Source organism: Gigantopelta aegis, chromosome 12 (assembly GCF_016097555.1).
Source record: "Gigantopelta aegis isolate Gae_Host chromosome 12, Gae_host_genome, whole genome shotgun sequence".
Classification (NCBI taxonomy): domain Eukaryota; kingdom Metazoa; phylum Mollusca; class Gastropoda; order Neomphalida; family Peltospiridae; genus Gigantopelta; species Gigantopelta aegis.
The window spans coordinates 36,621,024-36,648,351 of NC_054710.1; the positions used below are offsets into that span (position 1 = coordinate 36,621,024).

The window sequence follows — 27,328 nt, forward strand, 5'->3', positions numbered from 1 at the left end:
TGATTCAGCATATTACTGTTTATGTTGTTGATTCAGCATATTACTGTTTATGTTGTTGATTCAGCATATTACTATTTATATTATTGATTCATCTGTTGATTCAGCATATTACTGTTTGTTGTTGATTCAGCATATTACTGTTTATGTTGTTGATTCAGCATATTACTGTTTGTTGTTGATTCAGCATATTACTGTTTATGTTGTTGATTCAGCATATTAGTTTATATTGTTGTTCAGTAATGTTACTTAGTTCAGAGAATGCAGCATGTTCAACTACTGTTTGTACCTGTTACCTATATTGTAAAATCTGTTTGTGTGGTATATCGTTATCTACAGTTCTTGTGCTGCATGTATTCTGATGTAACACTATATGTCTTGCCTTGTAATTATATAAGAATTATATAATGTGAAATAATAATATAAGTGTGTTTGTCTTGTATACATTTATTACATGAACATGTTACTTTATGTCTTTTGTCCATGGGTCCATCTGTCCATTCATCTGTCTACCCATCCAGTTTGTGCAAATCTGTTCATTCATCTGTCCAGTTAGTGCAAATCTGTCCATTCATCTGTCCACTTAGTGCAAATCTGTTCATTCATCTGTCTAGTTAGTGCAAATCTGTTCATTCATCTGTCCAGTTAGTGCAAATCTGTTCATTCATCTGTCCAGTTAGTGCAAATCTGTCCATTCATCTGTCCAGTTAGTGCAAATCTGTTCATTGATCTGTCTACCCGTCCAGTCAGTGCAAATCTGTCCATTCATCTGTCTAGTTGTCCAGTTTGTGCAAATCTGTCCAGTTACATATTTAACACACAAAACAAATTCTATAAGTAAAGATAGTTTGTCCATCTAATCCATCCATCCGTCCATCTGTCCATCCATCCATCCATCCATCCATCCATCCATCCATCCATCCATCCATCCATCCATCCACCCACCCATCCATCCATCCATCCATCCACCCATCCACCCACCCATCCACCCACCCACCTGGTAATGGACTATTCATCCATGCCAGCCCTCTTTATCATTCATCCATCCACCGACATATTACCTTCTGTCCATCTGACCAGTTGTCCATCCATCTGTCCATCTGACCAGTTGTCCATCCATCTGTCCATCCATTTCCACTCCTTGGAAAATACTTTGCATTTCTTGTTCATGGAATGATTAATGCATGTCATTCTAACACATTTGGCATGAATTGGTCTTCCATACTGCATGGGTCATCATGACTATATGAGGCCGACCATAACAGAATAGACATTACATAAGTGATATGTTTGATACAAACTGGCTTATTACTTATATATATATTATGATAATTGTTTGTCATTTCTGGTGAATATATTGATGTATAACAGAATTTTTTTTTTAAATGCATATCATAGCAAAACTATTTTATTTGTAATGACATTTTCTGCATTTTATCAAAGGATAACACTTTTTTTGTGATGTCATCTACTCATATTTTTATATGGAATATAAATTGTAACAGTTAAACATGGATTAAGCAGTCACCTGATCTATACTCTGTATTGAGCTCTGTTAAAAATGACCGGCCTCGGTGGCATTGTGGTTAGGCCATCGGTCTACAGGCTGGTAGGTACTGGGTTCAGATCCCAGTTGAGGCATGGGATTTTTAATCCAGATACTGACTCCAAACCCTGAGTGAGTGTTCCGCAAGGCTTAATGGGTAGGTGTGAACCACTTGCACCGACCAGTGATCCATAACTGGTTCAACAAAGACCATGGTTTGTGCATCCTGCCTGTGGAAAACGCAAATAAAAGATCCCTTGCTGCCTGTCATAAAAGAGTAGCCTATGTGGCAACAGCGGGTTTCCTCTTAAAGACAGTGTCAGAATGACCATATGTTTGACGTCCAGTAGCCAATGATAAGATACAAAATCAATGTGCTCTAGTGGCCTCGTTAAATAAAACAAACAAACTTTACTGTTAAAAATGTTTTATGTCAGTAATTTTCAGTTTGATGTAAAATAAAAGATTTTTCAGTCAGTAATTTTCAGTTTGATTTAAAATAAAGTGTTTTTTTATGTCACTAATCTCATTAGGTTTAAAATAAAAAGAAAAGTAAGAGATTAACAGAAATGTTCAGTGTTTTATGTTTATTAGTGAAAACATTGGTCAGTATACAAGTAACACAGCAGTACTTTCCCTTGGTGATGAATGTCATCTGTTCCATAGAGATGGATTGCGTTCTGGTGGACTTATATGCAACATTCTTACATTATTTTCATTCACCATTCAGTCTAGATCAAACGGATATTTGATATCTACAAATAATCTCGACCCAAACCATGTGACCCTGTTTCTTGAAAAGTTGATGACAGTTTATTTGTCTTTGTTTAGAAAGGTTGAAAACTTGATGTAGGGGAAATGAAACTGTGATGATGTTGGAGAAATGTGGCTTTATTTTTTATAAGATTGTAAAATGTCAGTGCTCAGTTCACAGAACAGCCTACATATAGCTGGGCAGGGTTTCTGCCACAGGGTAAAATGGGTATGGTGCCATACCCAATTTGTTTTGGCAGATTTTGATATAATTAATGAGTCTTTATCATTACTGTATATTTTTCTTAACCCTAACCCTAAACCTAACCCATTTTCTTTCTGGAGGAAGCCCCCCCCCCCCCCCCCTGCCCCCCCCCCCCCCCCCCCCCCCCCCCCCCCCCCCCCCCCCCCCCCCCCCCCATATACCCTCTGTTGAAGGTGGTTGCATTCAGCACACACATTGGTAGATATTCAATACCATAGTGCCATACCCAAAGTAAAAAATTATTTCTGGCAGAAACCCTGCTGGGGTGTCACTGACATTGCTGATGAACATGGCAGTTTAAAAATTAGGGTACCATGACCTTAAAATTTATACATCTCCCAGCTGCCCCCCCCCCCCCCCCCCCCCTAAAAAACCCAATGTTATTGCTATAACATACAGTTATTTGTGTTGTTTCATAGTCCATACTTAATCAGTGTTTTTAATTGAAAAAGAATTAGAGCATCACTGCATGTGGTCTGACTTTGTGGCCATGTTTTAAAAGTCTTTGACATCATGGCATGGATCCTTGTAAACATTGACATGTATCATCTCACGTTTCCCACACAAATACTGTGGCTAATAAAAAATATATATCCCCCCTCCCACCCAATAAAAACCTTAAAAAAACACAAGAAACAAATAAAAATAAACAGAAACAAAAAAACATTTATTATTGTTATTATGACAGTTATTTTTATTATTTTAAACATAGGAAGTTCAAACTGAGTCAGTTTTCTCTGTAAAAAAAACCTAAAAAACCAAATAGAAATAAAAAAACAAAAACAAAAAAACATGACTATGGTGTTATTTTATGGGCACATTCTTAAAATCTTTAACATCATGATGACGGACGCTACACAAAACATTGACATTTCTCATCTGACTTTAAAATTAAAAACAAATAATAAAAAATGGAGAAAGAACATCGTGCAGTCTTCTTCTTCTTTTCGTTCCTTCTTGTAATGATATCACAGGGAGATGTTTGCTGTCAGGATGAATTTCACAGTGACACGGAGGGATTCCTGTTTTTTTGTTGTTTCAGACATAGAAAGTCCAAATCAAGTGATTTAAAAAAAACACCTGTGAAAACATTGTTCTGTTAACATTGATGGTCTATTAATTTCTGTTTCTATAAAAATAAGATTTTTCCATTAATCTCAAAAACTTTAAAAAAAAGACTTAAACAATTATGTTACGAGGGCAGTGAAATGAGGTGGAATGCCAAGGGAACTGTGGGGGAGGTTTGGAGGGGGATCGTAAAAAAGAGAGAAAATTAATATATACTCAACAACAAAAGTTTAGCTAATGTTAAAAGAAATGGCATAACATTTATAAAATAATCTATTTTTATTAATCAATATACACATCTGAAATGTTTACCATTTACAAACAACATAAACTCATCAACCTTTGCCTTAACACAACAGGAAGACCTGGTTTTCTTTTAAGTTTATTCAACCATGGCAAATTTAGATGTCATAAAAGATATTTGCTAAACTTTCGTTGTTGAGTGTTTAATAAAATTATAACTATCGCAAAATTTAGGAGGGGGGTGGGCCCCTGGGACCCCTCCCTAGATCCGCCTCTGCTATCACTATGGTCCGATTTTGTAGCCACATTTTGAAAGTCTTCAACATTGTGACAGGGATGCTGCTAAAACCTGACATATTTGCTGCCACAGTTCCGACACAAACACTGTAACCTTTGGAGATTCTCTTTGAGGCTTTCCTGACTCGGTGTTGACTCAGTTGCAGTCTGTGTGTGCAGTTGCAGCATCAGCCACGCTACACATTTACCGCTCCACGCCACAGCACTTCCCAGAGTGCACTGTTCAAACATGTGCCGAGGTGTCTTCCTGTGGGATATTTCCTCTTGTTGAATAGGTTTATTTCACGGTTTGGTATCACTGGGCATACCGTAAAGTACTGGCAAAGGTTGTACACTTGTCAGCCCACACTGGGCCGGAATGAAAGTTACTGATACAGGGCTTGTCTGAAGTGTGGTGAGTCGTAGGGCCTAACCCCCTTGAAGGACCCATTGTGGTGTTAATTAAGGGAAATCTGTAGAAATTAAAGTTAAATTTAACAACAATATACTGGAGCACATTGATTGATTAATCATCAGCTACTGCAGCCCTGTACATTAACCTTTCCATCTAGGAGCCAGATGGCATCTACTTCTATTTTTTCATATAGATAGCAGGGCTGCACAAATGGAAAATATTTAACTAGCTCACCGGACCAGAACCAACTAAAATTTACTAAATTTACTAGCCCGCCAGAATTTCTACTAGTCCACCAGTCTATCGAACAATATATTATAATTTATTAACACTATTATAATATACAGTGTCTTCAATTGATATATATATATATATATATATAATATATTGACAAAACATTAAGAGCACTTGGTAAATGATCAAGATCATGTGGCAAACGAAATCAAAAAGACAGATAGATAGTCGGGCTGGTAGTTGCATTTTTTAAATTGTCCATAAGAATTTTTACTCAAATTTGGTGAATGGTCGAGTACTTTCTGCAGCCCTAGATAGTATGTCGGATGTGCAACCCAACTGGTCGCAATGTAGAGGGCTTTACTGGGCGTCAACCATGTGGTAAGGCAGACATGTAGTCTTCACAGGAAACCTGTTATATTTTTTCATCGGTAGGAAAGGATCGTTTACGTGCACTTTCCCATAGGCAAGATGGCTCATACCACAGCCTATAATAATTATACAAGCTGTGAGTCAGGGACATGGAAAATAATAACAGGTTCACAGAGGGCAGTTGGTTCTGTGACCCATCACACTTTAGGCAAGATGGCTCATACCACAGCCTATAATAATTATACAAGCTGTGAGTCAGGGACATGGAAAATAATAACAGGTTCACAGAGGGCAGTTGGTTCTGTGACCCATCACACTTTAGGCAAGGGTTCTACCATTGAGAGGGGCAGGATGTAGCCTAGTTGTAAAGCCTGATCCATGGTCTGGGATCGATCCCCATCGGTGGGTGCATTGGGCTATTTCTCTTTCCAGCCAGCTGCATCACTTGGTGAGGAAATACAGCAGTGTTAGTCACTTGATTCTCTGGAATGGCATTGAGAAGTAGATTAGTGGTAAAATGCTCACCTGATGTGCGGTTGGTCTGGGATCAGTCCCCATCAGTGGGCCCATTGGACTATTTCTCTTGCACCATGACTGGTAAATCAAGGGTCGTGGTATGTGCTATCCTGTCTGTGGTATGGTGCATAAAAAAGATCCCTTGCTACTAAAGAAGAATGAAGCAGATTTCCTCTCTAAGACTATATGTTAAAATTACCAAATGTTTGACATCCAATAGCTGATGATAAATAAATCGGTGTTAGGGCTTCTAGATTATGGTAGCCTCACTCCCATGGCTAGTGATATTCAATGTTGGGCTAGTAAATAACTACTATTGCCATGCCAGACAGGGCTTCTAGATTATGGTAGCCTCACTCCCATGGCTAGTGATATTAAATGTTGGGCTAGTAAATAACTACTATTGCCATGCCAGACAGGGCTTCTAGATTGTGGTAGCCCCACTCCCATGGCTAGTGATATTCAATGTTGGGCTAGTAAATAACTACTATTGCCATGCCAGACAGGGCTTCTAGATTATGGTAGCCCCACTCCCATGGCTAGTGATATTCAATGTTGGGCTAGTAAATAAATACTATTGCCATGCCAGACAGGACTTCTAGATTATGGTAGCCCCACTCCCATGGCTAGTGATATTCAGTGTTGGGCTAGTAAATAACTACTATTGCCACGCCAGACAGGGCTTCTAGATTATGGTAGTCCCACTCCCATGGCTAGTGATATTCAGTGTTGGGCTAGTAAATAACTACTATTGCCATGCCAGACAGGGCTTCTAGATTATGGTAGCCCCACTCCCATGGCTAGTGATATTCAATGTTGGGCTAGTAAATAACTACTATTGCCATGCCAGACAGGGCTTCTAGATTATGGTAGCTCCACTCCCATGGCTAGTGATATTCAATGTTGGGCTAGTAAATAACTACTATTGCCATGCCCGACAGGGCTTCTAGATTATGGTAGCCCCACTCCCATGGCTAGTGATATTCAATGTTGGGCTAGTAAATAACTACTATTGCCATGCCCGACAGGGCTTCTAGATTATGGTAGCCCCACTCCCATGGCTAGTGATATTCAATGTTGGGCTAGTAAATAACTACTATTGCCATGCCAGACAGGGCTTCTAGATTATGGTAGCCCCACTCCCATGGCTAGTGATATTCAATGTTGGGCTAGTAAATAATTACTATTGCCATGCCTGACAGCTAATGAAAAAAAAAGGTCAAATGCTGCAGTTAAGTCTGTTTTGTAAATATGAATATCCTGAACCTACCCCAGTGGCCTAGGAAGGTGCCAAAAAGTGTGTGTGGGGGGCACACTTTTATATTTACATACTTTTACACTATTATAAAGCAACTATAAAGCAAAATATCTGAAAAGTGGGGGCACATGCCCCCCTCCCCCGCTTCCTACACCAGTGTACCCCAACCCCCTAATGTTAGTGTTTTTATATCTGATTATTACTATAATTTAGTAAAATTGTATAACTTAAGGTAAATTAGGGCTACTTAATGTTTAATCGTGGCTAGTAAAACAAAAAAAATCACTGCCCCCATGGCTAGTGGATTTTATAAAAATTCTAGAAGCCGTGTCAATGTGCTGTAGTGGTGTTGCTAAAGAAAAGGAACTTTACTTTACTTCTACCACTGAGCTATATCCCACTCCTCATTCCTTTATAGCTGCTTTGTTCATGTATTAATAAACATTTCACTTTAATGTTTAATAGTAAAACCTGGCCGACGCATATCGACAAGCTTAATGACTGTTATAATGTGTTGGTGTGACATCAAAGGTCAATTCAAGTCTCCTTTTTTTCAGTTTTTTTTTAAATACTCCCCAGGGCGGTTTGATGTTCATGTTAACAACCTGGCTAATTATCTAGTCAAACATCCCAGCTCCCAGCTGGCTAACAGAGCTGCTGCTGTGGTGGAATTATCTGTCCAGGAATGTTGTTACTGCCCCCAGGTCAAAGGTCACTGCAGCCATTTTAGCAAAGTTGTCAGATGACTCAATTATGGTAGAATTAGAATTGGTGGCAGAAAAAACCCCTGTCAAATGACTCAATTGTGGAAGAATTAGCACTGCGGTCTGCTGGGTAATGCAGTGTATGCCCGCTGCGGTCTGCTGGGTAATGCAGTGTATGCCCAATCTCAAGACAGCTGCCATTGATGGAATTGACATAGAGAACATGGACTGGTCTTGGATCTTGGCTTTGGAATGGCCAAAATGTGAATTCATGTCGCAGGGCTTCTAGATTATGGTAGCCCCACTCCCATGGCTAGTGATATTTATTTGTTGGGCTAGTAAATAACTACTGTAACTAGCCTGATAGCTAGTGGAAAAAAAACCCTTGTCAAATGCTGCATTTAAGTCTTTATTTTGTAAATATGAATATCCTGCCCCATCTTACTACCCCCAATGTAAGAGGTTTTAAGCTCTATCTCCCTCTTTAGGTGACATATTTGATTATTACTATTAGTAAATTTGTATTTAGTTAAAGTAGGGCTAGTAAATTTTTAATAATGGCTATTAAAAAAATTAAAATCACTGATCCTATGGCTAGTGAACTTTTATAAAATTCTAGAAGCCCTGATGTGTGTCATTTATTACATGAAAAGTTAACAGTTTTTTTTTTTTAACGACACCACTAGCGCACCATCGGCTATTGGATGTCAAACATTTGGTAATTCTGACATATTGTCTTAGAGAGGAAACACGCTACGTTTTTCCATTAGTGGTAATGGGTCTTTTATATGCACCATCCCACAGGCAGGATAGCACATACCACAGCCTTTGATATTCAAGTTGTGGTGCATTGGCTGGAATGAGAAATAGTCCTGTGGTCCCATCAATGGGAATCGATCCTAGACCAACCGTGCATCAGGCGAGCGCTTTGCCACTGGGCTACATCCTGGCAGTTAAGAATTTCCCTTAGGCTGGCTCTAGGAAATGAGGTTTTGTTGTTGTTGGGGTGAGATCCAACATATTCAGGAGAGTACTTGTTTGAGTCATAGAATTGGCCTTCCACTAATGACCATTAGGCATTTTCCCATTCCAACCAGTGCAGTGTTTGTGGGAAAGTGCAAGTAAAAGATCCCTTGCTGCTAATGAAAAAAAATATAGCAGGTTTTCTCTGAATTAGCAAATGTTTTACATCCATTAGTTGATGGATAATATATATCAATGTGCTCTACTAGTGTCTTTAAACAAAGTAAAAGACAAATATTTTAACTGTAAATATAAAGCAGGGGACAATATTTTAGAATCATAGGTCACTGGAAATTGGTTCACATGATTTGTACTAGGTGACCATAGACATCTGGGGCCTAATTCACAAAGCTCTCTTAGGCTCTGCTAGACAACAAAGCATCCTCTTTGCAAGTCTTTTAGCACTGCACTGCGAGATCGCAAAGTTACAAGACTTTATTGAATTAGGCCCCTGTATTTTACGAAAACAGAAATTTCATGTAACACAATTCACCAAATATAGTTCGCTCAATGTGTGGTCGGTGTGGGATCAATCCCCGTCAGTTGGCTCATTGGGCTATTTCTCGTTCCAGCCAGTGCACCACGACTGATATATCAAAGGCCGTCTGTGGGATGGTGCATATAAAAGTTCCCTTGCTGCTAATCGAAAAGAGTAGCCCATGAAGTGGCGACAGCAGGTTTCCTCTCTCAATATCTGTGTGGTCCTTAACCATATGTCTGACATCATATAACTGTAAATAAAATGTGTTGAGTGTGTCATTAAATAAAACATTTCTTTCTTTCCAAATATAGTTCTGATGAGACTAAATTGGGGCAAATTGTTCAGTTATATCCTTTATTTATTTAATGTAAATTTCTTTCTTTTAACTAGCAGAATAATAATTTTAAATTGATGTGTTTTGTTATTGTTGGTTTTTTTTGGGTTTTTTGGTTTTGTTGGTTTGGGGGGGGAAGTATTTATTTTTGTATGTATTTTTTTAATATTTATTATTTTAAGTTTTATTTTTCTATTTTCCCACACTTCAAAACTCCAGATCCAGCCCATGCTGTGTGGTATGTAGTATAGTGTGCAGCCTGCAGGTTTGCCAAGAGATATTTCATTACTGGGGGAGGATGGGGAGGGGGAGGGGGAGCCTCTGAGGACTGTTAGTCTGTAGTGAGATCGTGTAATGATCTCCCAGCATGCCACATGCTTGTGGATATGACTAGCAGGCAGGCGGTTAATGGCAGTAGAGATTTCACCTGTAGAAATAAGGCCAGAGGTGTTAAGAAGAAAGATAATAATGAATCATAAATCATAGACATATGCACATGTACCTTTTGGTGTTTAAGGCATGTTAGTACTGTATAACCAGCCTTGGTGGCGTCGTCGTCGTTAAGATATCGGACATAACGCTGGTAGGTAACAGGGTTCGCAGCCCAGTACTGGCTCTCACCCAGAGTGAGTTTTAACGACTCAGTGGGTAGATGTAAGACCACTATACACCCTCTTCTCTCTCACTAACCACCAACAATTAACAACTTATTCACTGTCGTTAAGATATCGGACATAACGCTGGTAGGTAACAGGGTTCGCAGCCCAGTACTGGCTCTCACCCAGAGTGAGTTTTAACAACTCAGTGGGTAGATATAGGTTGCACTATACCAATTAATTTCCGGCTGGGTTGAAGTTCGAGGTGTACCGAACTTTTGATAGAGAAGTTAACACCACAAGTCCTGTGATTGGTTATAAATGTGAGTGTGTTGGTTGTAAAAAAAATTAGTTTCATCTGGGCTAAAAATGTATGCAATTTTATTTGATGTAGTACCACCGTGTCAAGTAGCCTTGTGCTTGGAACATGTATGGGGTACCTGTAAAAAAAAGTACTAAAATTTTGTGCGAAACTAGGGGTGTTGCAGAAACATCTGGTTATACCGAAAATGAGCCATGAAAGGTACCATTTTCTGCAGTTAATACTTTGAGGTAGGGGTTGTAGTACTGATATTTATGGGTCACAGTTTGGTTGATATATTGCATATAGTGTTTTTAAACGCAAACGTTAACATGGTCGCCTATGGGATTTGAATTGGTATAGTCCAACCTATAGCACATATTCAGTGCATAATAAAAAAGATTATGATTTTTGTGATTTAATTAAATTAAACTACACTATTTGATTAATTAGCCGTCACTCGGCCATGCAAGTTCACAATGACCTTGACCTTGACAATAATTACTGTACATAGCTCTGAATGGAGTTTGAACAAAAATTAGCACTGAGGAAAAGTTGGTTTTGGCCTATAATTCATACTATACAGATTTGAATGTTCTTATTTACATGGTGTTTGACTTGCCATATATACTACTCAAAAGAATATAAGGGTCAAAAATTTATAACCAAATAAGTTTCAGAGTGTATTAGATTGATGATGTAAACTACACCAACATTTTTATTTATTGTTCCATATTTACAAAAAAACACAAATAAACGTCACTGTATACAAGAAAGTCACATGACATGCTGTCAAAGTTGAAGGTTGTCAAACATGGATTTTACACATTAGAACATTCGTTTAATAGTGTGTGAATCCACCCCTGGCGCGAATACACTCGACACATCGTTGCCTCATGCTGTTAATCAGACGTCTGAAGAACTCTTGGGGAATGGCCTGCCACTCTGCCATAAGAAGTTGACCCAGATCATGAAGGTTGGCCGGAGGGGCATGGTTATCCCGAACTCTCCTGCCTAATTCGTCCCAGGCGTTCTCTACTGGGGCCAAGTCAGGCGAATATGCTGGCCAATCCATCCTGGCGATACCTTGTTGTCTGAGAAAGTCCGTTACCACCCTGGCGCGGTGGGTTCTGGCATTGTCATCCTGCAGAACTGCCCTGCCGCCAATCTGCTGAAGGTCTAGGAGAACCAACGGCCGGATAATCTCATTCAGATAGCGGATTCCATTCAGATTGCCATCCACCACATAGATGGGGGTCCTGTGGTGGATAGAGATGCCGCCCCACACCATGACGCTGCCACCACCGAACCGGTGACGTTGTCTAAGGTTAACGTCAGCGAAGCGCTCCCCAGGACGTCTGTAGACACGAACCCGACCGTCGTTGAACTGGAGACTAAACCTGGACTCATCAGTGAACATCACTCGACCCCACTGAACACGTTGCCACCGCAGATGAAGCGTGCACCAGTGACGTCTGGCCGTTCTGTGACGTGGTAGGAGTGGTGGTCGAACAGCCTGGCGACGGCAGCGTAGATTATTGGCTCTCAGACGATTGCGTATGGTTTGATCAGACACTCGAGTTCCAGTCGCAGTCCGCAGATTGTCACGTAATCGGCGTGCAATGGTTGTGCGTTGACGTAGAGCCATATTGGTGATGTAGCGGTCCTCTCTATTTGTAGTGCTTCGGGGTCTTCTCGAACGTGGACGATCTCGAACAGAATTCGTTGCTTGGTACCGTTGCCACAGTCGGCCAACGACACTCTGACTGACACCAAGTCTCAGAGCAACATTTCTTTGCGTATTGCCATCCTGAAGCCAAGCAATAGCCCTTCCTCGATCTTCGATAGTCAGTTGAAGTCGTACCATTGTCGAATTTGGAGTGTGCACCGTACACGAACGCAAGCTCCAATTATACGGAAATTCAGCATTGGGAACATGGAATACACGTGCAAAGCGTGCAAATGAAGCGCTTTGTGAAAAAGCAAGTTATGGGCACTTAGCAGACCTTTCGCTTTCGCCCTAATTTACGTGCAAATGTAAGCATGTTTTCGCCATTAGAACTAGTCGACAGTGTCAATGACAGTGGATTTTAATTCATTTATGGGTTGCTTAGACCCACTTTCGTCAAAATGGAACAATACCATGCGTGACATTATGGTCTAGCTAATATAATTGACATTCAGAAAATAATGTCGAAAATATCGTCTGACCCTTAAATTCTTTTGAGTAGTATACAACTGCTCTTAAATATGTTAATATATCTAGGCAGTCTGAACTTAGATTTTAATAGCAATTTATTTTTATATTAAAAATAACATGTGCCAATATTGGGATAATGTCTTTAACTTCTATAAACATAGTTAATGTTTCATGTGTGTACTTCTGTTAGCTTAACTTTTTACAGACCTTGATTTTTATTGTCCTTTTGGCATATTTATAGGGTGCTAAGTCATATTTTAGACAAATTTGTAGTTTTAGGGGAAACATTTTTTTACTTTGAAGAATTTTTTTACCAAACCCATAATTATATTTTTTGTCACTATTGTGCCTTCTGTTCTCATTTATACATAACAATAAGCTTGTTAAACATATCTTTAGGTCTCCAGATCAACTCTTTTTTAAAAATAATCACTTAGTTTGCTTCCATGAAGTGTATTTTAAGTGTATACTAGATTTGGAACAAATTTTTCCAGATTTGATTATCTACCTTGGTGTAATTTGATGATTTATTTTATTGTTAATGCTGTATTATCCAATGTTAATAGCTAAATGATATGCTGGATTACAGATTGTAGGAATACATCCAATATACATATTGTATTGATCTGGATTAGAAAATAATGCAATAAAATAGATGTTCGGGTAATTATGTCACTTAAAAACAGGTTTTTTTAGTAATGAATCAAAAATAAATATGCGAAAGCTGCATGATAATTCCAGATATAACAAATTTTTAAAACCTCCAACTACAGTAGGGTATACATAAAATATAGTCAGGAATATTGGTGGCTGCCAATGGTTTTGATGGTCCAATTTGAAAATCTGCATAGCTGATGGATTTGAAATTCCCGCACATGGTAACTTGAAGATGCCCACACTCAGCATACAGGATTTTCTTCCAACAGTGATGTGCAGGACATTAAGTCATTACTTCATACAGATGCAGTCATGTTGGTTTTTCCTTCCTCAGACATTGTATTTTTTTAATACTGATATTTCTTTGATGTGCCTATTGAGGTCTTCATAATCTAGGGGTCAGTCAAGTACATGTGTTTCAATGGAATAAGTTTAAGGAGTTGAGGTACTCTGAATAGCCATGCTGTCTCTACATATATAGCTGAGCACACACATCTGACAATAAATATCTTCAGGAGTATTATTTTTAAAAAAATTATTTTTTCAAATATGACATATTGCATTTGTACAAAACTGTACAAAATACATGTGTTTTGTGAGGTGTACATTAAATTAGGTTGCACTGTAGAAACAACAGTTTCAGTGAGGTTGTCAGTTTATGTCAGAAGACACCAGATCCTGGTTGTCATAAAAACACATGATTCACCACCTTTTGAAACATGTGTGTTATCAGTATAGGTTGCACTATACCAATTAATTTCCGGCTGGGTCGAAGTTCGAGGTGTACCGAACTTTTGATAGAGAAGTTAACACCACAAGTCCTGTGATTGGTTATAAATGTGAGTGTGTTGGTTGTAAAAAAAATTAGTTTCATCTGGGCTAAAAATGTATGCAATTTTATTTGATGTAGTACCACCGTGTCAAGTAGCCTTGTGCTTGGAACATGTATGGGGTACCTGTAAAAAAAAGTACTAAAATTTTGTGCGAAACTAGGGGTGTTGCAGAAACATCTGGTTATACCGAAAATGAGCCATGAAAGGTACCATTTTCTGCAGTTAATACTTTGAGGTAGGGGTTGTAGTACTGATATTTATGGGTCACAGTTTGGTTGATATATTGCATATAGTGTTTTTAAACGCAAACGTTAACATGGTCGCCTATGGGATTTGAATTGGTATAGTCCAACCTGTAAGACCACCATACAACCTCTTCTCTCTCACTAACCACCAACAATTAACAACTTATTCACTGTCGTTAAGATATCGGACATAACGCTGGTAGGTAACAGGGTTCGCAGCCCAGTACTGGCTCTCACCCAGAGTGAGTTTTAACGACTAAGTGGGTAGATGTAAGACCACTATACACCCTCTTCTCACTCACTAACCACCAACAATTAACAACTTATTCACTGTCGTTAAGATATCGGACATAACGCTGGTAGGTAACAGGGTTCGCAGCCCAGTACTGGCTCTCACCCAGAGTGAGTTTTAACGACTCGGTGGGTAGATGTAAGACCACTATACACCCTCTTCTCTCTCACTAACCACCAACAATTAACAACTTATTCACTGTCGTTAAGATATCGGACATAACGCTGGTAGGTAACAGGGTTCGCAGCCCAGTACTGGCTCTCACCCAGAGCGAGTTTTAACGACTCAGTGGGTAGATGTAAGACCACTATACACCCTCTTTTCGTTCACTAACCACCAACAATTAACAACTTATTCACTGTCATTAAGATATCGGACATAACGCTGGTAGGTAACAGGGTTCGCAGCCCAGTACTGGCTCTCACCCAGAGTGAGTTTTAACGACTCAGTGGGTAGATGTAAGACCACTATACACCCTCTTCTCACTCACTAACCATCAACAATTAACAACTTATTCACTGTCGTTAAGATATCGGACATAACGCTGGTAGGTAACAGGGTTCAACTCAGTGGGTAGATGTAAGACCACTATACACCCTCTTTTCACTCACTAACCTCCAACAATTAACAACTTATTCACTGTCGTTAAGATATCGGACATAACGCTGGTAGGTAACAGGGTTCAACTCAGTGGGTAGATGTAAGACCACTATACACCCTCTTTTCACTCACTAACCTCCAACAATTAACAACTTATTCACTGTCATTAAGATATCGGACATAACGCTGGTAGGTAACAGGGTTCAACTCGTGGGTAGATGTAAGACCACTATACACCCTCTTCTCTCTCACTAACCACCAACAATTAACAACTTATTCACTGTCGTTAAGATATCGGACATAACGCTGGTAGGTAACAGGGTTCGCAGCCCAGTACTGGCTCTCACCCAGAGTGAGTTTTAATGACTCAGTGGGTAGATGTAAGACCACTATACACCCTCTTCTCTCTCACTAACCACCAACAATTAACAACTTATTCACTGTCCTGGACAGATAGCCCAGATAGCTGAGGTATGTGGCCAGGACAGCGTGCTTGAACCTTAATTGGATATAAGTATGAAAATAAGTTAAACATTACTAGAGGACATTGTTAAAGTTTGTTTTGTTTAACGACACCACTAGAGCACATTGATTAATTAACCATCGGCTGTTGGATGTCAAACATTTGGAACTCCTGACACGTAGTTATCAAGAGGAAACCCCTCTACATTTTCCCTAATGCAGCTAGGGATCTTTTATATACACTTTCCCACAGACAGGAAAACACATACCACAGCCTTTGACCAGTTGTGGTGCACTGGTTGGAATGAGAATAAACCCAATCAGTTGAATCACTGAGGTGGTTCGATCCTGCAATGCAAGCACCTCAAGCGAGCACTCAACCAACTAAGCTAAATCCTGCCGCAGGAGAAGATAATAATGAGTCATAAATCATAGACATATGTACATACACCTCCTGGTGTTTAAGGCATGTTAGTAAGAAAGAAAGAAATGTTTTATTTAACGACACACTCAACATATTTTATTTACGGTTATATGGCATCAGACATATGGTTAAGGACCACACAGATTTTTGAGAGGAAACCCGCTGTCGCCACTACATGGGCTACACTTCCGATTAGCAGCAAGGGATCTTTTATTTGCGCTTCCCACAGGCAGGATAGCACAAACCATGGTCTTTGTTGAACCAGTTATGGATCACTGGTCGGTGCAAGTGGTTTACACCTACCCATTGAGCCTTGCGGAGCACTCACTCAGGGTTTGGAGTCGGTATCTGGATTAAAAATCCCATGCCTCGACTGGGATCCGAACTCAGTACCTACCAGCCTGTAGACCGATGGCCTACCACAATGCCACCGAGGCCGGTGCATGTTAGTAACATTCAACTTAAAGATTGTGTGATCATTTATTTATTAATATTGGATTTTGGCTATCTAGGGGCGGGACACAGCTCAGTGGTACAGCGCTCGCCTGATGCGCGATCATCTAGGATCGATTCGTGTCGGTGGGCCCATTGGGCTATTTCTCATTCCAGCCAGTGCTCCACAACTGGTGTATCAAAGGCCATGGTATGTACTATCCTGTCTGTGGGATGGTGCATATAAAAGATCCCTTGCTGCTAATCGAAAAGAGTAGCCCATGAAGTGGCGACAGCAGGTTTCCTCTCTCAATATCTGTGTGTGGTTCTTAACCATATGTCTGATGCCATATAACCGTAAATAAAATGTGTTGAGTGTGTCGTTAAACAAAACATTTTCTTCCTTCTTTTGGCAATCAAACAATTTGTAATTCTGACATATAGTCTTAGAGATGAAACCCGCTACATTTTTCCATTAGTAGCAAAGTTTTTTACAAATGCTGGTCAGCTCACCCCAGGCTAGTTGAAACTGCTAGGGATGGATACAATTTAAATTAAGCTAGTTTTCTTGGGTTGATAATACTCAATGTTAATTTTGTTTTTACTTCATTTCATGATGTTTAAGGTAGTTGCTTCGTAATGCATGTAAGATTTGTCTTCTCAGTATTTAGGCCTCAAATGATGCTTACCTGTCAATCACGTGGTTTCAACCAATAACAGTGGATGGGGGAGGAGCTAATGATTTTATTCTTTTTTCTGACTATCAGTATATTTTACTATCTGATATTTTCTGATCCCCAGGTCAGTGAAAATATTATTTACTATCTGATATTAAGACAAATTTTAATAAGGTCCTCATGCTAATTGATGTTGATTTTATGTGCATGTATATATATATATATATAGACATGTTGTACATACAAGAGGATTGGGCACAAGTTATCCAACGTATGAGGTCCCAATGGTGGTCATAATGCAGGGCTGCAGAAAGTAATCGCCCGCTCGCCAAATGGGAGAAGAAATTCCTACGGACGATTTTAAAAATGGAACTAACAGCCCGAAGGTCTATCTCTTTTTGTTTGATTTTGTTTGTTTGTTGAACACAGTGTTCTATAGATATTTAGTTGGTTCTGGTCGGCGGAGTAGTTAAATATTTGCCATTTCTGCACCCCTGTCGTAATGGAGGCATTTCATTATTTATTTTACATATTGTAAAGTTATGTTTTCTATGCGGAGGTTTTTTGTTTGCGTGTGTATATTAGCATATTGGAAAAACAAACAATTTTATTTTAACCCCCCCCCCACACACACACACAGAACATTCAAGTCTCTCCTTGTGTTTACTAATTCAGAAGACAAACTGATAATCATATTAATGAGACAATTCATTTTCTATCTTTGATATCCACATCCTGACCATTTGTCAAATCAATTTTCATTCTCACTCAAATATTTGCATCCGTGTCTTGTTACCAAAACAGAACAGCTCTCATCAGAATCTTATATAAATATGACATACAATGTATAACTGAATCATCAAAGAACACAGATTATATTGGCCGGGATCTTGGAGCATAATGATAAACAGAGCCATTCGATTGGCTTACGCTGGATTACAATAGTGTATGAGGAGTAATTTTCGTAAGGGGGAGATAAACAGGAGGTAGCGGAACAGAGCGTGAGGGAACTGGGATATCTCCGAGCTGGTCAGAATACTGTGTGTATCCTGGGTAAATAAGACCTGATTTCATTGGCAGCTGGAATGAATTAATAATAATGACGTTGGAATGTTTGGAATTCGTGAGAGAGAGAGAGGAAGGGATAGAGGAGGGAGGGGAAGAGAGGGAGGAGACAGAGGTGAGAGAGGGAGGGGTGAGAGACAGGGGGGGAGATTGTGCAGAGAGAGAGAGGGGATAATGAGGAGAGAGGGTAGAGACAGAGAAGAGGTGGGAGAGAGGGTGGAGATAGGAGATGGGGGGAATTAGAAAAAGAGAGATGGAATTGGAGCAAAAAAGATAAAGAAAGACAGAATGGCGATTAGTTAGAGAGAGAGATACACACACACACACACACACACACACACACACACGCACGCACGCACGCACGCACGCACACACACACACACACACACACACAAACAGAAGGAAGTCTTTTTGTTTTGTTTGGCTAATTAATCCACCTTTAGAATGAGGTTAAAAATACGTATAACAATTTCTAATATTTTACAATGTTTATTCATAAATAGAAATATTATGCTAGCTAATTAACAAAGAGATTTTACAAACAAGTTAATGAGCTTCATATTTATACCCTCACGCCCAGTGATGTCCACATTTGGTGAGGAAATATGGCAATGTTATCCAGTTGATTCTCTGGAATAAACCATTTGCTGTTTACTACAGCATTGTTAATAGCCACTTGTGTCAAAGGATTCTCTGCTGTTCACTGCTGTGAAATATGAAATCTAACCCACAACTTGTCGGCAGAAGTGTTGACGGAAATCCGTCTTAATTGCATTCTGGTATTGATTGGCAAACACAGCAGTGAATATTATCACACATTATGACAGTCTGAAGAACTCACATTGTTACCACACGCACGAAAAAGAAAAAAAAAACGGGGGGAAAATCCCCGCCTTTATTAAAAATGGCAAATTAAATTGCATATTTCACTTTATTTCTAAGAAATAAGAATGACATTTTTTTTAATTAAATGGAAAGGAATGTTTTAAGAAACTTGACGTTGAAATTAAGTGGTAAGGAATGTTCTAAAAACTAATTTAAAAAAAAAAAATTGGTAATTTTCTGACTAACAGCTAAAGTTTGTTGAACTTTGTTTTGTTCAATGACACAACTAGAGTACATTGATTTATTAATTAGTAGCTTCTTCTTCTTCAACATTCGATTGGTTGTATTATATCCTTTTCCCATGAGTCGCAAAAAGGGCTGTTGGGCATAGGTCTTTTGCAGAGCCCACATCTTGGCATCCATTGTAGCTATTGTATGACAATCATTTGGTAATTCTGACATATACATTGTAGTCATAGAAAGGAAACCCACTACATTTTTCCGTCAGCAGCAAGGTATTTTATATATGCATCATCCCACATACAGGACAGCACATACCATGGCCTTTGATTTACCAGTTAATTTATTAGAGCATTGGTTGGTACATGAAAAAAACCCAATCAGAGAATGGATCCACGAAGACCGACAAACAGAGCTGTTTTTAACATCTAATTTATTACATATTAAATATAAAGTAAAGTAAAGTTTGTTTTATTTAATGATGCCACTAGAGCACATTGATTTTTTATCTTATCATCAGCTATTGGACATCAAACATATGGTCATTCTGACACTGTTTTTTAGAGGAAACCCACTGTTGCCACATAGGCTGCTCTATTTTCTTGTTTAAAATATCACTGTCCATGTAGTCAATGTTTTTCTGGGTATCCTAATGTTTTTAGAATGATATAAATATATTGCATTAAAAAAAAATAAGATGGTGGTTCCACCAAACAGAATTGATCCTAAAACCCACTGTAGATCAGGTAATAATAATAATAATAAATAATAATAATGAAAAATGGATCTGTCCTAGAACACCCATTACTACTCGTAACACATCTCTAACCATGTGTGGGGGTGGGATGTAGCCCAGTGGTAAAGCACTTGCTTGGTGTGCGGTTGGTCTGCTATCGATCCTTGTCAATGGGCCCATTGGGCTATTTTTAATTCCACCCAGTGAACCATAACTTGTATATCAAAGACTGTGATATACATGTGTATGTACTATCCTGTCTGTGGGATGGTGCATGTAAAAGATTCCTTTGCTACTAATGGGGAAAAAATGTAGCAGGTTTCCTCTCCAAGACCAGTGTTTCTGCCAGAAAGAAATTTTTGGGTATGGCACTATGGAATAGAATGCAACCACAGTCAACAGGGGATATGGAGGGCCTCTCCCAGATAGAAAATGGGTTATGTTTAGGGTTAGGGTTAAGAAAATCATACAGTAATGATAAAGAGTCATTCATTTTGTCAAAAGGTTAACTTTAAAAAAGAAAATCTGCACTAATTTTACCCTCTGGCAAAAACCCTGAAGACTATATGTCAGAATTACCAAATGTTTGACATCCAATAGCTGATGATTAATAAATCAATGTGCTCTAGTGATGTCATTAAACAAAACAAATTTTAACTTTTATTAAATCATTTTGGTGAATTTGGACTGAAAATCTGTAGCCAAATTCAAGATTTTAATTCACCCAATAAAATATTATTAACTAAACTAAAGTACTTTTAATGTGATTTACTCCATTTTCAAATTAACGGTTTTGACGACTTGCAAATGAAATACATTTGCCAAACTCAATTTCAATTCACATTCGACGATGACAGTTTAAATCATGAACTACATGCATCCAGGTCCTTTCAGACAGAAAAAAAAATTGATCAGCTCTTCGGAATTGCAACAACGTTGAACAATCTGAATTATCCAAGTCGATAATCATGTTTCTGACTCAGTTCTGTTATGAGTCACTAATACCTTACTACACGGCGTACAATACGACCTGTAGGGAGTGGGCGCACATGTAATATCCGTGATATGCACGACGTGCATGTAGTGGAAAGTTACACCGCATTAACCTTGGATTTATACATCTTGGTGATGAATTGCTCGTGTTATTATAGAAACGGTTTGTACACAACGGCCGATTTTAGTTGTTTTTCGTCTCTTGATAATGTGCATGAATTGATTTAAGTGCATGTAACAGAATATTGTGATTTACTACATTCCATGGCTGGAAGTATTTTGTTGTGTAGAATGTGTTTTATAAGTGGCTATATATATATGTATATATCACGCCTTCTGCCAGCGGGTATGAAGGATAAAATTACGAAGCCGAAAATCTTGGAAATTAATGGATACATTTTTGTAATACAATGCATTTAGAAAGATTTATAGGAAGAGAACTGCTGTTTAAAATTTGTCTGAGTACATGACATGCAGTGTCCGATTTCAAAAGATTTCAAGTCCGTAACTTAACGGTATACCTAGTAGGGGTACTTATTACAGTGAAACCTCTCAAAACCGGACCCTCTGTAAACCGGAAATCCCTCAAAAACGGAATTTTTTTGTGGCCCTCTTTTAAACATCTGTACAGAAGAGAACCTCTCTAATTCAGATACCTGTTTAAACCGGATGTTTTACTGGGCATTGAGGGTGTCCGGTTTAGAGGAGTTACACTGTACTTGTTTTGTTTTTATTACATTCCTTCAACTATCACTTTGTGTGTATCATATCAAAGGAAGTCCATATTGTGCTATAGGAAGATTTTTTAAAACCATTTAGTATGTAATGGAAATTCCTTCTGGGTTTTTCTTTTTTCATAATTCTGTTATTGGAACAATTATTGTTTTAAATTTATTTATTTTTTATATACATTCATTCATTCATTCATTTCAACTTATTTTCGTGCTTATATCCAATTAAGGTTCAAGCACGCTGTCCTGGGCACACACCTCAGCTATCTGGGCTGTCTGTCCAGGACAGTAGGTTAGTTGTTAGTTGGTTAGTAGTTAGTGAGAGAGAAGAGGGTTTAGTGGCCTTACACTTACCTATTGAGCCCTTAAGAACTCGCTCTGGGTTGGAGCCGGTACCCAGCTGCGAACCTGTACCTACCAGCCTGTAGTCCGATGGCTTAACCACTACGCCACCGAGGCCGGTTTATATACATAACATAGGACAAAGCAAGTACAAGTTTGGGGTTTTACCCACTGTTCTAACAGGCCTGATAACACCAGACTTAAATATTCATTTAACTATATTCTAGACACCTAGCTGTACTGAGTGAACCCAACTTGTTAATTAAACCTACACAGTTAGCTAGCCATAAGGGACATCATGGTTCATTAATTCTTACCTCTTTGAAATGTTTGAAATGAAAGCGTAGTGTGGCCTACAAGTGGTTTGTGATCAGTTAGTGACTGCTCGTTACTAATGAAGAGACCGGTCTGATTGCTGTCTTACAGTAAGTTACACAGGTTGCAAGACAGGAAGATGTGCATCTCTAAGAGAGGAAAGGAATGTTTAACAAAACCTCAGCACATTTTAAAATACAGCTATTTAAAGATCGTCTGTTATTTCTTTTACATTCGTCGGGTTATGAACATAACAAATCATCCGTAAACTGTGAATCAGCTTTTTATTTAAAAATTCATACCCAAATGAATGTAAAAGAAATAACAGACAATATTTATAATTAAATTTGAAACATACCTACATATAATATGACTAAAAGTTCATGTTTTATTTATTTTTATATTTTTTTCTAAACAATAATGCTCAATAAGTCGAAATATCGATATAAAATGACGTCATCAGATATGACATTCCCTGACAACATTATTTTTATGTTCATTGAGAAATGACCAATTAAATTGTAATGAATGTACTGGAAATTTAATTATTTTGTAATGAATATATGGTTAATTTGACACTTGGCTAAGAAAACCAAAATGAAATCCATTTCTGCTGCCACACAAGTGGCTTGTATCAGTTCAGCAAGGGATCAAAGAAAAATGTGCTTGCCAAAAAGCAATAAAACTATGGCATACACATGTAATAAATTTTTTTTAATCTTCTCTGAAGACAAGTTAATGGTTGGAAATCGCAGAGCTTATTATGGTAGGCAAAATCGATTCCCTCATGCTAGATTACTATATGGTATGAACAGGATTCGTATGTGTCCTTACATTCCTTGAATTTTGGGAAACTGTTTTCCACCTATTTGTAATTCCTGGAAAATAATGAATTTTGCACTTTGTCCTCGAAATGTTCTGGAAATTAAAAAATATGTTGTCAGTTTCAAAACGTCCCAAAAAGAGAGAAAAGCGATACTAAAATTTTACTGTAGGAGAGAAAAGCAACACTTAAACTTTACTATATGAGAGAAAAGCAATACTTAAATTTTACTATAGGAGAGAAAAACAATACTAAAACTTTACTATAGAAGAGAAAAGCAATACTTAAACTTTACTATAGGAGAGAAAAACAATACTAAAACTTTACTATAGAAGAAAAAAGCAATACTTAAATTTTACTATAGAAGAGAAAAACAATACTAAAACTTCACTATAGAAGAGAAAATAATACTTAAACTTTACTATAGGAGAGAAAAACAATACTAAAACTTCACTATAGAAGAGAAAAGCAATACTTAAACTTTACTATAGGAGAGAAAAACAATACTAAAACTTCACTATAGAAGAGAAAAGCAATACTTAAACTTTACTGTAGTAGAGAAAAGCAATGCTTGAACTTTACTGTAGAAGAGAAAAGCAATACTAAAACTTTACTATAGAAGAGAAAAGCAATGCTTGAACTTTACTGTAGAAGAGAAAAGCAATACTAAAACTTTACTGTAGGAGAGAAAAGCATTACTAAAACTTTACTATAGAAGAAAAAAGCAATACTTAAATTTTACTATAGAAGAGAAAAACAATACTAAAACTTCACTATAGAAGAGAAAATAATACTTAAACTTTACTATAGGAGAGAAAAACAATACTAAAACTTCACTATAGAAGAGAAAAGCAATACTTAAACTTTACTATAGGAGAGAAAAACAATACTCAAACTTCACTATATAAGAGAAAAGCAATACTTAAACTTTACTGTAGGAGAGAAAAACAATACTAAAACTTTACTATAGAAGAGAAAAGCAATGCTTAAACTTTACTGTAGAAGAGAAAATCAATACTAAAACTTTACTATAGGAGAGAAAAGCATTACTAAAACTTTACTGTAGAAGAGAAAATCAATATTTAAATTTTACTATAGTAGAGAAAAACAATACTAAAACTTTACTTTAGAAGAGAAAAACAATACTTAAGTTTTACTATAAGAGAGAAAATCAATACTTAAACTTTACTATAGAAGAGAAAAGCAAAACTAAAACTTTACAGTAGAACAGAAAGCCAGTCTCAGTTCATGACTTTCTGCAATTTAGCAACAGGGGGGTCTCTCTTAACATTAATGGTGCATAACAGGATGCAAGTATTCAACACTGATTGCTAAATGGAAGCTGCAGGTATAATCACCTGGATAATTAAAAAAACACTAGTCAAATCATCTGGTAGAAATGTGCTGGAAAGCCATACCAGAAAAACATATGTAACACACATCCTTAGATGGGAAAGTGCCATTTCATTTGTTAATTGATCATGTGGTGTGGGCGGGACGTAGCTTAGTGGTATAGCACTCGCCTGATTGGCCATCGATCTAGGATCGATCCCCATCGGTGGGCCCATTGGGCTATTTCGCGTTCCAGCCAGTGCTCCACATCTGGTGTAACAGAGGCTGTGGTATGTACTATCCTGTCTGTGGGATGGTGCATATAAAAGATCCCTTGCTTCTAATCGGAAAGAGTAGTCCATGAAGTGACGACAGCGGGTTTCCTCTCTCAATATATGTGTGGTCCTTAACCATATGTCTTGCGCCATATAGCCATAAATAAAATGTGTTGAGTGCGTTGTCAAATAAAATATTTCCTTTCCTTCTTTTGTCTTGTGGTGCAGGCAGTTAGACAGCCACTACTGCTGTTTATGTCAGCAATGTTGGACACTTTGGTCTCCGCAAGTACTCAGGGTACGGGTCGAGTCTAGCAAGACTGAAATCTGTTCACAGGACTCGAGTACCAGGAAAAGCACTCTGATTTAATTATATATTTTTATGTCATTTTGCCATATGCTTGCCACAAGTTACATTATAGGGCTATGAGACGTGGAGGGAAAACAAAAATCGAATGTGTGGAATGCAATACAATGACATGATTTGGCATCATTATCATCTAGTGTAAGTGTCGGGTACTCGCGTCCGAGTTGAGTTTGACCTTCCGTAGTCCAATATTTTGGACTTGTGAATGCCCTACTAGACACCAAATAGCTGTAGTTTTGTCATTAAAAAACCCCATTCCTTTCCTTTCCATCCTGAGTAAGAATGACTGACTTAAACACCGTGCCATGTAGACAGTTGAAAGTAGTTTTTTCTTAATGGTGTTACCTAGCTAGCAGGCCAAACTGTGGTATTGACTAAACACAGTGTCATGTAGACTGACTAAAGGCAGTTTTTTCTTCTTGGTATAACCCAGCTAGCAGGCCGAACTCTGGTATTGACTAAACACCGTGCCATGTAGACAGTTGAAAGTAGTTTTTTCTTAATGGTGTTACCTAGCTAGCAGGCCAAACTCTGGTATTGACTAAACACAGTGTCATGTAGACTGACTAAAGGCAGTTTTTTCTTCTTGGTATAACCCAGCTAGCAGGCCAAACTCTGGTATTGACTAAACACAGTGTCATGTAGACTGACTAAAGGCAGTTTTTTCTTCTTGGTATAACCCAGCTAGCAGGCCAAACTCTGGTATTGACTAAACACAGTGTCATGTAGACTGACTAAAGGCAGTTTTTTCTTCTTGGTATAACCCAGCTAGCAGGCCGAACTCTGGTATTGACTAAACACAGTGTCATGTAGACAACTGAAGGCAGTTTTTTCTTCTTGGTATAACCTAGCCAGCAGTTCCAACTCAGGGCATTGACCATCGATCAATACACAGTATTACCAGAAATTACAAGTCTTGAGATGTGTTTAGGAAATCATTTCTGACTATTGTTTGTTCAGCACCAGATTCCTCGTATGGCTGGCTCGGCTTGTATCCTACACAAATTGGATTCTCGCTTCTCCATTACCTCCCCACCACTTCCTGTAGAATATCTTAACCTACTGAGCAAAATAGGTTTTACCAACAAAGTGAGGAAAGTTCATGTACTTAGAAGATCTCTTGCTGATAATTTAGACTTTATTGTGGAGTTTTTTCTGTGAACTCTCAATAAAGTGTGGCATTACAGTTGACCCGTAAAAGTACATGCATGTTCCTGTAAATAGTAGGATGGGCAATATTAGTTCCCTGTCTATCCAACTGGAGGAATTATAGGTTTCATCTCTGTCCTTCTGTCTTTCTGCTCATCGGTCCGTCTGTCTGTCCGTCCGTCTGTCCCCATATAGTTTTCAGAATATTTTTTTTACACAGTGCCTTGAGATATTGAGCTAAAATTTTGTGTATGTACTGTTACAGGTCAAATTTGACTTCTATGTCAATTTAACAATTTTTGACAAATTTATGACTCTTGAAAATGGGATATATGAACATTTCTTTTCTGGTCTTTACTTTCACAATGCCTTGAGATACTGAACTGAAATTGTGTGCATAACTTTATCATGTACTGTTACAGATCAAGTCGGACTTTTATGGTGATTTACCCATTTTTGACAGAGTTATGGCCCTTGAACATGGGAGATATGAAAATTTTGTTTTCCGGACTTTTATTTTCATAATACCTTAAAATATATTGCATGTACTGTTACAGGTCAAGTTAACTTTCATGATGATTTACCTATTTTTCACAGAGTTATGGCCCTTGAACTTATGAGAAAAGGTTTCGTGCCCAGAAAGGGACATGTATTGCTTTAGCAGTACTCTAAGAATGTTTGGTTTTTTATCAGTCCCTTATACAGATCCTTTATACAGTAAGGATTATAGGCTACAAAGCTTGTATGTGTATTTAATTGTATCAGTCAATATACAAAAAGAATTCTAGGCTACAAAGCCAGTATGTGTATTTAATTGTATCAGTCAATATACAAAACGTATTATGGGCTACAAAGCCAGTATGTGTATTTAATTGTACCAGTCAATATACAAAAATAATAATAGGTTTACAAAGCCAGTATGTGTATTTAA

The 27,328-nt window shown here is 38.1% G+C and overlaps 1 protein-coding gene across 7 annotated transcripts in view; it reads left to right on the forward strand.

The window, feature by feature from the left end:
- The window catches only part of LOC121386278 (serine-rich adhesin for platelets-like), a 174,595-nt gene that overhangs the window by 84,061 nt on the left and 63,206 nt on the right, over window positions 1-27,328 (forward strand). The window lies entirely within an intron of this gene.